This window comes from Schistocerca nitens, chromosome 3 (assembly GCF_023898315.1).
Source record: "Schistocerca nitens isolate TAMUIC-IGC-003100 chromosome 3, iqSchNite1.1, whole genome shotgun sequence".
Taxonomy (NCBI): domain Eukaryota; kingdom Metazoa; phylum Arthropoda; class Insecta; order Orthoptera; family Acrididae; genus Schistocerca; species Schistocerca nitens.
Genome location: NC_064616.1, coordinates 53,382,970 through 53,397,567, shown reverse-complemented (window position 1 = coordinate 53,397,567; position 14,598 = coordinate 53,382,970).

Here is a 14,598-nt window from a genome sequence, read left to right as displayed (position 1 = left end):
CACACCGCACATTTACGCATCATGGACGCTGACGTTCCACCTGACGAAGCCAACGAGCCAATAGTGCATGTTTTGGCGGTGAACTTGGCCATTATTTGTAAATGTGACTTTAGCACCAAACAAGATACATGATACATCCGGAGTGTCCTGTCTTAATGCCCATGTACAGAAGTTAACACGATTCTCATAATCGTTCCCATACAGCTCCTGATACAGAGAGATGTGATAGGGATGGAACCTTTACCGATGGAAAATGCGTAGGACACTTGCCTGGCTCATGCTACTTCCTCGTGCTATTCCACGGGAGCTAACGTGCGGATCAGTTGCTTTCGTCACTTGTTTTCTTCTGTTACCCTGGTTGGGTCTTACGCTACCACCTGCACGTAACTAGCTGAAGAGGCTGATAAATAATTGGCGAGCTGGTTGACGTCTATTGGGATATCTTGCCTCATACACCGTACAGGAATGAACTACATTCTTCCTACACCCTTCATACACCGTGAGCTTGTCGGCTTTTTCTGCATTGGTTAACCCCATCGACCGGTCATGAGCTACTGCTTGGACTGTCACACACTGACTGACTAGCAAGTCGCAATGCACTCAAGGAACACATAAGGACGCTGTAAGCTAACATAGCAACATCGTACCTGGCAACTACGCAGGTTGAATGACACAAACAAGTAAGTGTCGGTGTGGAAACTTTTCAAAATACGATATCTCGTAAGCGTCTCACACTAGAATACTGCAACTGCTTTTAGTTTGTTAATATCAATAGGCATTGTTCAATTTAAAAAGAGTATGTTTTCACAAAAGTACACTTTCTAAGTGTTATTACAATCTGTTTACTGGCTAACAGTACGAATCCTTGACTATCGCCAACCGGTGTGGTTGTGCGGTTCTAGGTGCTTCAGTCTGGAACCGCGTGACCGCTACGGTCGCAGGTTCGAATCCTGCCTCGGTCATGGATGTGTGTGATGTCCTTAGGTTAGTTAGGTTTAAGTAGTTCTAAGTTCTAGGGCACTGATGACCATTGATGTTAAGTCCCATAGTGCTCAGAGCCATTTGAACCATTTGAACCTTGACTACCGATCCATTCTTGAAAACCGCACGTCAATAGCACTTTCCATTTCCTCAATATTTACCGTCCAAGTTTTAAGTGATTCGCCCTGTATATCGTGAAAAATAATGATCGAATAACACTCCCTTGGGGTATGCCTGAAGCTATTTTTACATCTGAAGATTTTTCTCCGGTGACAATGACAAGCTGCGTTCTGTTTGCTAGAAACTCTTCAGTCCACTCACACAGTTGGCCTGATATGTCGTACGTTCTTATTTTGTTCTAAGTTATGCGGCAGCGTGGAACTGTTTCGAACGGATTTCAGAAGTCAAGGAAGACTGCTTCAACATGGACGCCGATATCGAGTGCTTGCTGGATCTAATGGACGAACAGAGCGAGCCGTGTTTCACGATCGTTGTGTTTGGAACCCATGTTGGTTCCTGCAGAGGACATTTTCGGCCTCCAGAAACGTCCTAATACGTGAGCATAAAACATGTCCCAAAATTCTACAACTAACCGACGTCAGAGATATAGGTCTACAGTTTTGTGCATCTGTTTGACTACGCTTCTTGAAAACATGAATGATCTGCGCTTCTTTTCCAGTCACTAGGAATGCTTCGCTCCTCCAGCGACCTACGGTACACTGCTGTAAGAAGACGAGCAAGTAATTTCGCATACCCTAAGTAGAAACTTATCGGTATTACGTCAGGTACAGTAGCCTTTCTTCTGTTACTGAGTTTCAGTTGCTGTTCTATCCCGTGATCACTTATTCCGATATCAGACATTTTGGCCTTCGTGCGACAATTTAAAGGAGGAGCCACAGTACGATCTATCTCAGTGAAACAGTTTTCGAAAAAGACGTTTAGTATTTCGGCCTTTTCTCTGCCATCCTCCGTTTCGATGCCATTATGGGCACGGAGCGTCCGGACAGATGGCTTCGATTGATTTACTGATTTAACGTAAGACCAAAATTTCTTACGATTTTCTGTCAAGAATATTACTTTCTAATTCGTTGAACGGTTCACGCATGGCTCTCCTTATGCTAATTTTGGCTGGGTTCAGTTTTTTTCGTCTGTGAGACTTTGGCTATATTTAAATTTGCAGTGAAATTCTCTTTGGTTTCGTAACAGCTTTCTAACATTGCTGCCGAATAACGGTGGATTTTTTCCATCCGTCACAACACTGCTTGGGACATACCTGGCCAAGGCATATTGTACAAATCTAATTGCAAGAATGGTACGAGACCATTGGAACAGAGCTTGTTCGCTGTTTTCAAGCTGCAATGACATGCATATTATTCTTAATTCAGTTTTCATTTCTTTTAAAAAATTGGATTTCAAACCTTATAGTGGTACGGTTAGATTGTATTGCAAAATTAATTATCTTTTCTGTAGTCAATTGCACAGTGTACTGGCGATTTAACGACAAAGTATGTATTAATAAAGTCTTCCGTCGTTGTGTGACATGAATTAGCGGCGTATTTCAAACCCTTCCTTCGCCCCTCGCACGTAAGGATGAGAGTAACGGCCAAACTATGTCTCTGATTTCCAAAGACGTGACTCGGTCAGAATGGGAAGTTATTGATACCAAAAAGACGAGTCGAGCAACGACAAGAGCTTAGGTAAATGGGCTCGATTCCATAAAGCGAGCCACTGAAAGCAATACGCTGACACAGTACTACGCCACGGCATTCACCGGGCGTCGCCGTTTGTCAGGCGATCAGTGGACGATTGCCGAAACCAGAGATACTTTGGCACGCCGCATACATGAATTTTGCACCAGCGACACGACAACAAATCCATTTTGACGAAAATAAGAACTGGCTGTGCAACAAGGATGGTCGCACGCCGAAGCAGAGAATCATTGAGTAGTCAACCGTCATAGCGTCGGCCTAAGCCGCGGGGTCACAGCTCTACTGTCATGCTGACAGGACCGCCAACCAAGTGGATACGGCCGACACCAGATGAACTGAGGTCAAACAGAGGCCCTCCTGCCTGTATACATCGTTGTCTGCTCGCAAATACACTGACGGAAAAAAACGCAAAACCAAAAGGGAGTTATACGACATAAACGAAAGTTTGTAGCCGTGTTTCTATACGTGGAACATGACGTCTATTAAAATTTTACGCCAGTCTCATAAGATTAGCACTAGTAGCTCCACTATGAGGTTGCGAATCAGGATTGCTTTAAATACACGTTGTAATGGTCGTGAGCGTTTGTTACCTTTGAGATTGAACGAGACGAGTTGATGTTTGTCAAGAATGCCTTTGAGGCGACAAAGACGCCATTATCAAGACCTCACTGAGTTTGAACGAGGACGTGTAATTGGGCTACGAGAAGCTGGATGTTTCTTCTGCGATATTATAGAAAGACTTGGCAGGAATACAGCCACTGCTCATGATAGTTGGCAGCGGTGGTCACGAGAAAGTACGGTTGCCAGAAGACCGGGATCCGGACGGCCACGTGCAACTACGGACAGGGAAGACCATCGTGTTCGGCGTATTGGTCTGGTGCATCGTACTGCATCTGCAACAGCAATCTGAGCAGCAGTTGGCACCACATTGACGCAACGAACTGTTACAAATCGGTTACTTTAAGGACAGCCCCGAGCTAGACGCCCTGTAGCGTGCATTCCACTGACCCCAAACCACCGACATTTCCGACTCCAGTGGTGCCAAGTGAGAGCTCACTGGAGGGCAAGGTGGAGGTCTCTTGTGTGTTCTGAATAAAGCTGGTTCTGTTTCGGAGCCAGTGATGGCCGTGTGTTAGTTAGAAGGAGACCAGTTGAGGGCTTGCAACCAACCTGTATACGTGTTATCCCATGCACCCTGACTGCAAAATTGTACGTCAATTGGTGATTCGACCTGTTGTGCCGCCATTCATGAACGAGATTCCAGGGGGTGTTTTTCAACACGATAACACTCGTCCACATACCACTGTTGTAACCCAACATATTCTGCAGAGTGTCGACATGTTGCATTGGCCTGCTTTATCAGCAGACCCCTCTGCAATAGAGCACATATAGGACATCATCCAGCGTCGTCCACAACTAGCATTGACCGCCTATGTATTGACGGACCAAGTGCAACAGGTATGGAGCTCCATCACACATGCTGACATCCTGATCCGTTACAACACAATGCATGCACGCGTTCAACGTTCTGGCGGGTACACAGGTTATTAAAGTACCAACATTTCACATTAGCAATTGCTAAACTCGCGCTTGTATTAACCCGTGATCTTGCAATGTTAATCACTTAAAAATGTCACCTAGAGAAATGTATTTCCGAAATTTCATTACTCTACATTCATTATTTTTGTTGTTGCCATTTTTTCCGTCAGCTTAACTGATGATTCCCAGGTAGCATTTGAGCACACTTTATTGGCGCAACGCACAAAAGCAAAGTTCAATATATTGTACAGTCTGAAAAGTATAACTAAAAGATGGTCCTGATCTGGTATTCGTATGGCACAGTCAAAGTGCATAGTGGCATTGTTCGCAGCAGTCAGTGCTAGGCACAAGTACACATTAAGTTCCACAGAACCACTACCAGTCCAGTGGAGTCCCAGGAAGGCCAAATTTAAGAACATGGAGAGGCTCCGAGAGAGACGGCTGCCGACTCGTTGTGATTGCTGTGGAGTGTTATCCCTGGTGGGTGCTGGTGCAAAGTGCAGTGTTGAAGCAGTCCCCCGTGGATGAGCTCAGCGAGAGATCCGATTGATGGGCTGCCGGGTGGCTAGCGTAAAGCCCGTAGCGTGAGCGTATGCTGACTGCTAGCGATCGAGCAGTAGGCGGTTGGCACTCCGCAAGCACGTCACTTGCGGACGCAACGTAGTCCCTGTGGTTGCAGCGGCGCTGTCGCCGATGTGCGGGGTAGGCCCCTCTGGTGGCGTCTGATAGAGGATAGCGTGCCAACGGGCGTGTTATTGTCCGTTAGCAGTAATGTTTCCAAAGCACGTGGAGCACTTGCGATGCTCGTCAAATGATTGTCGCCGGAGGAGCTCCTGCGGCACTGGGGTAGGCTACCCGCTAGTCTAAGTGTTTTTCCGGCAGCTGCAGTGGCTGGCAGATGGCCCGATATACATTGAGATGAGAAAAATCACTGGATAGCGAGGTGGACACACAGAAATCGCGGTAGTTTCGCGTACACAAGAAATAAAAGGGCAGGGCATTAGCAGAGCTGTAATTTGTACTCAGGTGATTCACCTGAAGAGGTTTCCGACGTGATTATTGCCGCATAACGGGAATATCCACATGTCAAAAGTATGCCGAGGATACAAAATTTCAGGCAATACCTATCACCACGGTCAATGTAGTGGCCAACGGCTTTCACTTAACGACCGAGAACAGCGGCGTTTGCGTAGAGTTGTCATTGCTAACAGACAAGCAACACCGCATGAAATAACCGCAGAAATCAATGTGGGACATACTACGAATGTATCTGACAGGCCACTGCGGTGAAGTTTGGCGTTAATAGGCTGTGACAGCAGAGGACAGACACGAGTGCCTTCGCTAACAGCACATCGCCTGCAGCGCCTCGGCTGGGCTCGTCACCATATCGGGTAGACCCTAGACGACTGGAAAACCGTGGCGTGCTCAGATGAATCCCTATTTCAGTTGGTAATAGCTGATGGTAGGGTTCGAGTGTCAACAAGGCACAATGCAATCTAGTGGTGGCTCCATAATGATGTGTTTATGTTCGACTACTTGGAAACGTTTGCAGCCATTCATGGACTTCATGTTCCCAAACAACGCTGGAATTATTATGAATGACAACGCGCCATGTCACCGGGCCATAGGTGTTTGTGATTGGTTTGAAGAACATTCTGGACAAATCGAGCGAATGATTTGGCCTCCCGGATCACCCAACATGAATCCGATCGAACATTTATGGCATTTATGGCACATAAAAAAATCTTGCACTGACAGCTCTTTCGAAATTATGGATGGCTGTAGAGGCAGCATGGCTCAGTATTTCTGCAGGGACTTCCAACAACGTGTTGAGTCCATGCCAGATAAGGTTGCTGCACTACTCTGGCCAAAAGGAGGTCAGCCATAATATTAAGAGGTATTCCATGACTTTTGTCACCTCAGTGTAAGACGAGCCATCGCGGCAGTGACCAGCACCAGTTGGCAGCCTCCGGTCCAGGTTTTCTCCCAGTCTGCGCCCGTCACTTGCCACACCCAGGTGGGAACCAACATCCCGCACCCAGTGGGGCGGGCAATGACGGCTTCACGCAGGTAGGCCGCTGCCCGAGATTGTCGACGATGGGAGGTTATGCCACGCCTGGGATCCACTGAACATAGCAGCGACGGTGTACTACTACAACGCTCATCTGTCTGGGTTCTGCGGGACGTGTCCCATCGTCCGGGCCCCGTCAGATCAGGGCTTGAGCTTGCAACAGATCAATAAAAGGATTTTGCTACCTTTGAGCGGCTTCTGAACCTAGCCCGATGCACCATCCATCACCAGAGAAAACCCACACTCTCTACAATTACAAGATAAAGAATTGAGGGTCACCAAACGCAGTGTCACGACTCGCGAGGTGTGCCTCACCTTTATCTGCAATAGCCAGTCTAACGCTACCATATGGAACCAAAACAACTAACAAGTGCACCTTGTGACACTATACGTGCCTTGACCACGCCCGGTGAAAGTGTCTGGAGATGGGAGGCCTTCTCGTTACAATGAGTTTGACGGGAAAGCTGTACAGGCTGGCAACTGTCCAAAGAGGGCGACGGAAGTCAGACACTACTATTGGATTTTTTACTATGACGACTCGACTTTCAGCGTTAATTACAAACAAACCAATAGACCTGTAGCAAAATGAAAACTCTCCCTCCGAATAGGCCTTGGAAGGCCCAACGGTACCGACGGGCCGCCGTGTCATCCTCACCCACAGGCGTCACTGGATGCGGATATGGAGGGGCATGTGGTGAGCACAGCGCTCTCCCGGCCGTATGTCAGTTTACGAGACTGGAGCCGCTACTTCTTAATCAAATAGCTCCTCAGTTTGCCTCACAAGGGCGGAGTGCACCCCACTTGCCAACAGCGCTCGGCAGACCGGATGGTCACCCATCCAAGTGCTAGCCCAGCCGGACAGCGCTTAACTTCGGTGAACTGACGGGAACCACTGTTACCACTGCGGCAAGGCCGCTATACCAGTATTTTTCTTGTTTTATTCTGCGTTAGGTTATATGGTGCAATTTGCTTTTAAAGTTCAATATATATATATATATATATATATATATATATATATATATATATATATATATATATATTAGATTGTAGTAAGGATTGTCTGGTTTCTGGAGCCTTCGCTACGAACTACTCGATTCAGAACTAATATATAGCCTGAAATGTGTTTGTCCGGGAAATTTTAATAGATTATAGGCACTATATTGGTGGCGGGATTCACAAGTTGCAAAATTTTCCAATTATCCTCGAAAAAGGTCTTATGACTCTTTTTTCCTAAAGTAGCTTTTCCTCAGCCCAGGATAGACACGTAACAGAAAGCATGGGTTTGTTTTGAAGGTCCCTTTTGTGGTTGTAAAAAGCTGTAACCACTGTGACAGTACAGTGTGACAAGGATTTTACAAAGAGTGATATTTAAGACTGGGTCTGTGCCTAATGGACCTCGCGATTAACATCGTGCTTCGCTGTGAAAATGAATGCGTCGTTGCTGCGAACACCCTGACTGTTGGAAACCGGTTTACCCGTGACTAAGGCTCCTATAAGTACGAGCTGGTGCATCCACTATTTTATTTCCGAGAGCTCTGAAGTGTAAAAGTTCTGCGGTGCTATAGGATTTGCGTCACGGCACTTCAGCACGAAATTATGAGTGGTTGTGCTGCCATAAACTGTTCTAACCATTCTAGAAGTGGATTTAGAATGGTTAGTTTCACATAAGATTCTGAGAGAAGAAAAAATGGACTGTTAACTGTCATCGCGAAAACTCGAATCCCGGACGGAGAGCACAGTTATGTATTGTAAGCAAATAATATTTATTATGACCTGAAGCAATATTTAATAGTAAAAATCGTACGTGATATTCGAAAGTAGGTTTTTGTTTAGCTGTTTTGAAAGTACTACCTCTTAACAGAGATTCTGCCTATAGGGAGTTAGCAACCAAGGGCGTACCCAGGATCTGAACTAGAACGGGGGGGGGGGGGGTGCAGGTCATACTAGTCTCAGGAAACAAGGACTCGAGACAACATACAGCATTTATTAATTTATTATTAAATGAAAGAGTAAACCAGTGAAAAACTGCTTTTAATAAACATTTTAAATACAAGAATGCACTTGTACAATCCGAGAAAACATGCAGCATTTCTTATTAAATAAAACAGTAAACTAGTGAAAAACTGCCTCGCTGGGTACGCCCATGTTAGCAACCCCAAAATATCATAACACAGCAAAACATTCCAGAACATGCGGTATTTAGAGTACAAAATGTGTGTATTTAGTATATTGACAGTCACTAATCAAATACAAGCCACGATCGCTTAAAACTTTTATTTAGGTAACTGTTTTCGGCAGAATTGGGCCTAAACTGCCGTCATTGGATCTGTATCACAATAGTAATCATAACACTTCAGAGCTATCTGCTATTTTTAAACTTGAGAAAGTTGGCCAGTTCCACTATCGGCATTACACAATAGGAACACATGGTGTAAAACATTAAGCTCCTGGGTTGATAGGGTCAAGGTCACGTCAAAAGCTAAACTCAGTTTAATTCTGCCGAAACCGGTCATTTAGGTAAAAGTTTTAATCGATCTTGGCCTGTATTTCAATAATGTCATCGATATCAGATCGCTCCCCAGAAATCACAATGACGAACTTTGATACTGACAGTGCCTCTGCAGTAATGTTTGTTTCTGTGTATGTAGGGTTAGCAGGCCTGTAGAATGTAGGGCTCTACCTTGAGATGGGCATTTGGTATTGTCCGAGATAGGAACCTCGTATCATTCAAGAAAAGCTAATATACAAAAAATGAGGGTGGAATTTAGAAACTGAGGGTGGAATAGATGTACTACGCCTGTCTGGACATCATTTAGTAACAGATATGCAAGAAGTAGATGTAGATGGATATCAGCTTTCAACACTTGTAAGTAGAGACACTATGGAGGGAGGAGGAATTGCCATATATGCTACAATTTGTCATAGTGTGATTTAATGTAGCAACTGAAAAGTTTCGTGTAGAGTAACATATAGCAACATGTGCCTGTGTGCTTAAAGTGAATAATTGTACTTTTATCATTATAGCTGTGTACAGGTCGCCACTGGGAAATTCTCAGCTATTTCTCAAAAATTTAGATTCTTTGTTGTTCTATCTGTCAGACAGAGGGAAGAAAATTGTTTGTGGGGATTTCAAAGCAGATTTTCTGAAAGAGTCTGATAGAAAGAATGACCTTGAAGTATTACTTGGTTCTTTCAATTTGATATCACTTATTGGTTTTCTTACTCAGGTAGTACAGGAAAGCATCACACTGATAAAGAATATTTTTATAGAGCAAGATAAATTTAATCAAATAAAAACTTTTCCTGTTAAGAATGGTCTTTCTGATCATGATGCACAGCTAGTTACCGTGTATTACATAGTTCCATACAGTAATGCAAACAGTCCTCCAAAATAGTGCATTCAATTAATGATTTAACAGTTTCTAATTTTAGGGAAAGCTTGCAACAGTTAGACTGGGATGAGGTGTACAGGGAACCTAATGCTCATTTAAAAATTAACCTGTTTCATGATACCTTTGTGAGTATATCTGAAAACAGTTTCCCTAAGAAAACAGTGAAACATAATTATAAGAAACCATTTAAACTGCCTTGGCTTACTAAATGAATAATAATACCTTGTAAACAGAAAAGGGAAACGTATCTTTTAGCTAGGAGGAGTAATGGTCCAGAAACAGTCAAACATTGTAAAGACTACTGCACTGTATTAAGAAAAGTTATTAAAAATCCAGAAGTATGTGCATTATGTCTGAGATTAGCACCTCTGGTAATAAAATTAAAACAATCTGGAATATTGTTAAAAGGGAAACAGGACAACCGAGAGCATAGGAAGACTATATTTCTGACAGACTCAATGAAAAGGGCCAATCCGTGCCAAGTGGTCTAATATCGAGAAATGTTCCCACATGACCTTCATGGATTTTGATGAAATTTTGTATGAACATTCACACACGTTCTCAATGAACACTGGTAAAGTTTCAGATTCAGAAATTCAATACTTTCGGAGATACAGTCACTTGTTTAAGAACTTAGCACAGCTTTCTATAGTGCGTCCTTGAATTTTCAACAACTTTGAGATGAGATATCTCTGTAAGTATTTGCATGAAAGAAACAAAACTTGGCCATCTTATACAACTTTTATGGCTCTTTAAAGTAAAATATTAAGAAAAGGATTTCTGAGCAATTTTCATATAGATAATTTGAAGCAAAGTTGGGCGAAAAAATAGCTGTTCAAAAAAAATGCGAACTTTAGTTTTTTATATCTCGAAAAGTAATTGTGGGATGTACATGAAACTTTGCACACCATACCTCACCAACACAAGGTCTTAGAATATAAAATTTCATTCTCCTATTGCTTTCCATTATTTCACAAATCTAGGGTAAAGTTGACGATTTTTCAAAAAGTGCTAAAAATGGGTATTTTTAGTCAAATTTTTCAAAAAAGTGTTTTCCCCAAACTCTTTTAAACTATGGTCATTAGAAAGAGTATATTCTAAACTATCTAGAAAAGTGGATTTGGTTTTGCAATGCAAGCATATAAGGCCCTAAAAAGTAGCATCATCAAAGGGGCGCACTGGAGATTTGAACACATTTTTCTGGCACTCAAATTATACCTGAAACATTTTATTATGCCTAATAAATGTTTATTAGTGCCTTGAATAATTGAAATAAAAAGATCTGGTAAATGGTCAATGAGACTGTCAGAAAAACTTGAAAACTATGAGAAGTAGCCCTTCTGCTTTTATCGTAAGTGTTCATCTGCATACAACTCTTCTCATTTGCAAAAAAAAAAAAAAAAAAAAAAAAAAAAAAAAAAAAAAATTCAATGAATAATAGTTTCATATTTTTTGCACTTCTCAAAATTGTAAATATTTACAAGTGGAAAATGAAGACCTAATTTTTGGATTCAATTGTATAAAACATTTTTCCAAAAAAGAATCGGTTTGCTTGAATCATGCATCAAGTGATGTAAATTTTCCAATCAATATTGCAGAGATTTTAGTACCTAGGTGTTGTAACCTGTGAATTTTTGTCTTAAAGTTATTAGGGAAACATGTGAAATTGGTTGGTTAAACATCTAAGAGTTTTAATTTAGTATTTAATCACACTTAAATGTAGCCTACTTCCTTGGTAAATACGTAACCACTAGTTTCACAGAGAAAATTCACAAGATTCACTGTTTATAGAAAATATAATGGCAACATTTACTTTATCAATCAGATTGTTTCATTATTGTGAGCCTTGTTTGAACAATCAGTATTTCAGTGGTGTGTCTGCAGCATAGTGAGTGGGTTTTCTTGGACTGAGTGTGGCTTGTTAAGTGATTCGTAAGACCATCAAAGTTTGTAATCTAATTTACAAAAAATTGTTTTGATTGCGTCTTTTATAGCATATATCTCTTATTAGATTTTGTCATTGGTATTATACATTGTGTATAATTTCATTCAGTAGCAATTTGTCTGAAATTTAAGCAGATTATAATTTGCACTTAGAGGCCAAATACATTATTTAGTTACTGATTAGAGATGGATGCAGAAGGGAACAGCATACCTTCCTGTTCAATTGGGCAAGGAGATAGTGGAACAAAGTATCATGTCACCTTCTTTGTCAAAAAAGCTGCTTTAAAATGGTTTGTGGATTTTAGTGATGAGGAAAAAGAGTTGTTGGTCCGACGTTCTGAAGCAAAGCTGGACAATACCTATCAAGTTTGCCTACACCATGAAGCCCTGTTATTGACACAATATGAGAGGTTACAAAAGAAAAAATGCTTCAAACCCTTTGGGAACGTGAATCATAATGTTAAGGCAGGAATTCGCACTCTTGATACTGAAACAGCTAATAAGGCTTTTGATATGTTGAAGAAGCAGCTTGTTAATAACATAAAGCCAGGTCAGAAAATTTGTCCGGCTTGCAGGACTACCTTAAATAAACACTTGGACAAAGCTTTATCAGCCTCATGATCACATTCTGATGAGGACTTTACACCAAAAGAATAATTAAATAGTAGCTTATTGTCTATCGGTATTTCAACCCTAAAGAGAACAGTAAGCTACAGAGTTAAGCCCCAATATGTGAAGAAGAAAATTCAAAAGGCTCAAAATGTGATTAAAAACAGAATTGTAAATGCAATGGGAGTTAACCGACAAATTGAAGATGCTAGTGAAATTAAGGAATGTGGAAACTGTGCCGACTATGCACATTTGCTGACTGAACTGAAAGCCAAGACGCAGAATGCAATTCATAAAGAACAGATGCAAATTTTAACCTTGGCACCTGTAAGTTGGACAGTGAGACAAACAGTAGATCAGTTCGGCGTGTCCGAAAGAATGGTGAAGAATGCTCGGAAGCTTAAGGCAGAGAAGGGCATTCTGGCACTTCCCGAAAATAGGCAAAGCAAGAAATTACCAGCATAAGTTGCTAGTAGAGTGCGAAATTTTTTTTGAAGACGATGAGTATAGTAGGGTGTGCCCTGGAAAAAAAGATAGTATTTCAGTTAGACTTTTAGATAGAAAGACATACATTCAGAAAAGATTGTTACTTTGCAATTTACGGGAAATGTATGTTATCTATAAGAATATAAATGGTCCAGAAATAGGGTTCTCAAAGTTTTGTGAACTTAGACCCAAATGGTGTGTAACAGTAGGATCAGCCGGAATGCATGTAGTTTGCGTCTGTGCAATTCACCAAAATGTTAAGCTTATGCTTAGCAGAGCTGGTATACGTGAAAATTATAAGGAGATTCTCAGCAAGGCAGTTTGCAGTTTGAACTCTAAACAGTGCATGCTACATCGCTGTGAAAGGTGCCTGGGCCCGAAGCTATAGCATCTGAAATTGCCAGCTATTTCCTAGATCATGAGCCACAGGAAGTTATTGTGTTTAAGCAATGGATACATATCGATCGGGCCACAATGGACACGAAGCAAATGGTAGTGGATGAATTTATGGAAGATGTAAAAAATAAAATATGGAGTCTGTCATGCCATCATTACATTGCCAAGCAACAAAGCTTGCATCTTAAAGGCCTTAAATATCATCTGAAAGACAAAGAGCTTGTTGTCCTAATGGATTTTGCAGAAAATTATTCTTTTATCATTCAGGATGCTGTGCAAGGCTTCCACTGGGACAATAGTCAAGCAACAATTCATCCATTTGTTATCTACCTTCGTCAAAATGAGAAAGCAGAATCTTTAAGTTTTTGCATTATCAGTGATTGTTTGCGGCATGACACTATTACAGTTCACATTTTTATCAAGGAGCTCATCAAATATATAAAAGCACGGTTTGCACAGATGTCCCACATTCATTATTTCAGTGATGGCTCCAGTGCTCAGTATAAAAATTTCAAGAATTTCCTAAATTTGTGCTATCGTAAGAGTGATTTTCGAATGACAGCCAAATGGATTTTTTTTGCTACTAGTCACGGGAAACACCTTGTGATGGGATTGGAGGTACAACAAAGTGGTTAGCAGCAAGAGCAAGCTTGCAACGACCACTTAATGAACAAATTCTTACTCCCCTGGATCTGCTTCACTTCTGCTCTGAAAACATTAATGGAATTAAATTTGTTTTCGTCGGTAAAGATGAAATTGAAAAAAATATTGTGTAACAAGAAGAGAGGTTTAAACCCGGACAAACTAGCAGGCACTAGAGAAAATCATCACTTTTTACCTATTCATGAAACTACAATTCAGGTCAGCAGAGTTTCAAATGATTGTTTATCTTTTCTAGCAAAAATGGGTCACAGTAATGAAGGAGGCATATTAATGTCTGCTCTCCAACCAGGACAATATGTTGCATGCCTCTATGAAAACGTGTGGTGGATTGGGAATATCTGAGAGACCTCCACAGAGCAAAGGGATGCATTAATAAACTTTATGCACCCACATGGTCCAGCAAATTCATTTTATTGGCCACCAAGAAGTGACAAGTGCTGGGTTCTGGTACACTACATTATTGCAGTTATTCCAGCTCCATCAGTAAATTCGTCTGGCCGGCAATATACCATTCCTCTTTATATTTATCAGAAAATTAATGTAGCATATCAAAAATTGAAATAGGTTAGAGGAAACAATCTAAGGAACCCAAGAGTGCCTTCTAATTTTACACAGGGCACTTAAATAATTCTACTATCAGGCTTGGGATCCTGTGGTAAAGAAACCCACCCGTGGCTGTTGTTGCTAAGCTATTGGGCGTGGCCTCTATGGGAACGGGAATGCTGGTTTTCTCAGATGAAATGAAACTAGCAGTGGTTAAGCCACCATGGACCATAGCAACTCATTTATACACTTCTTTTCCAATCAG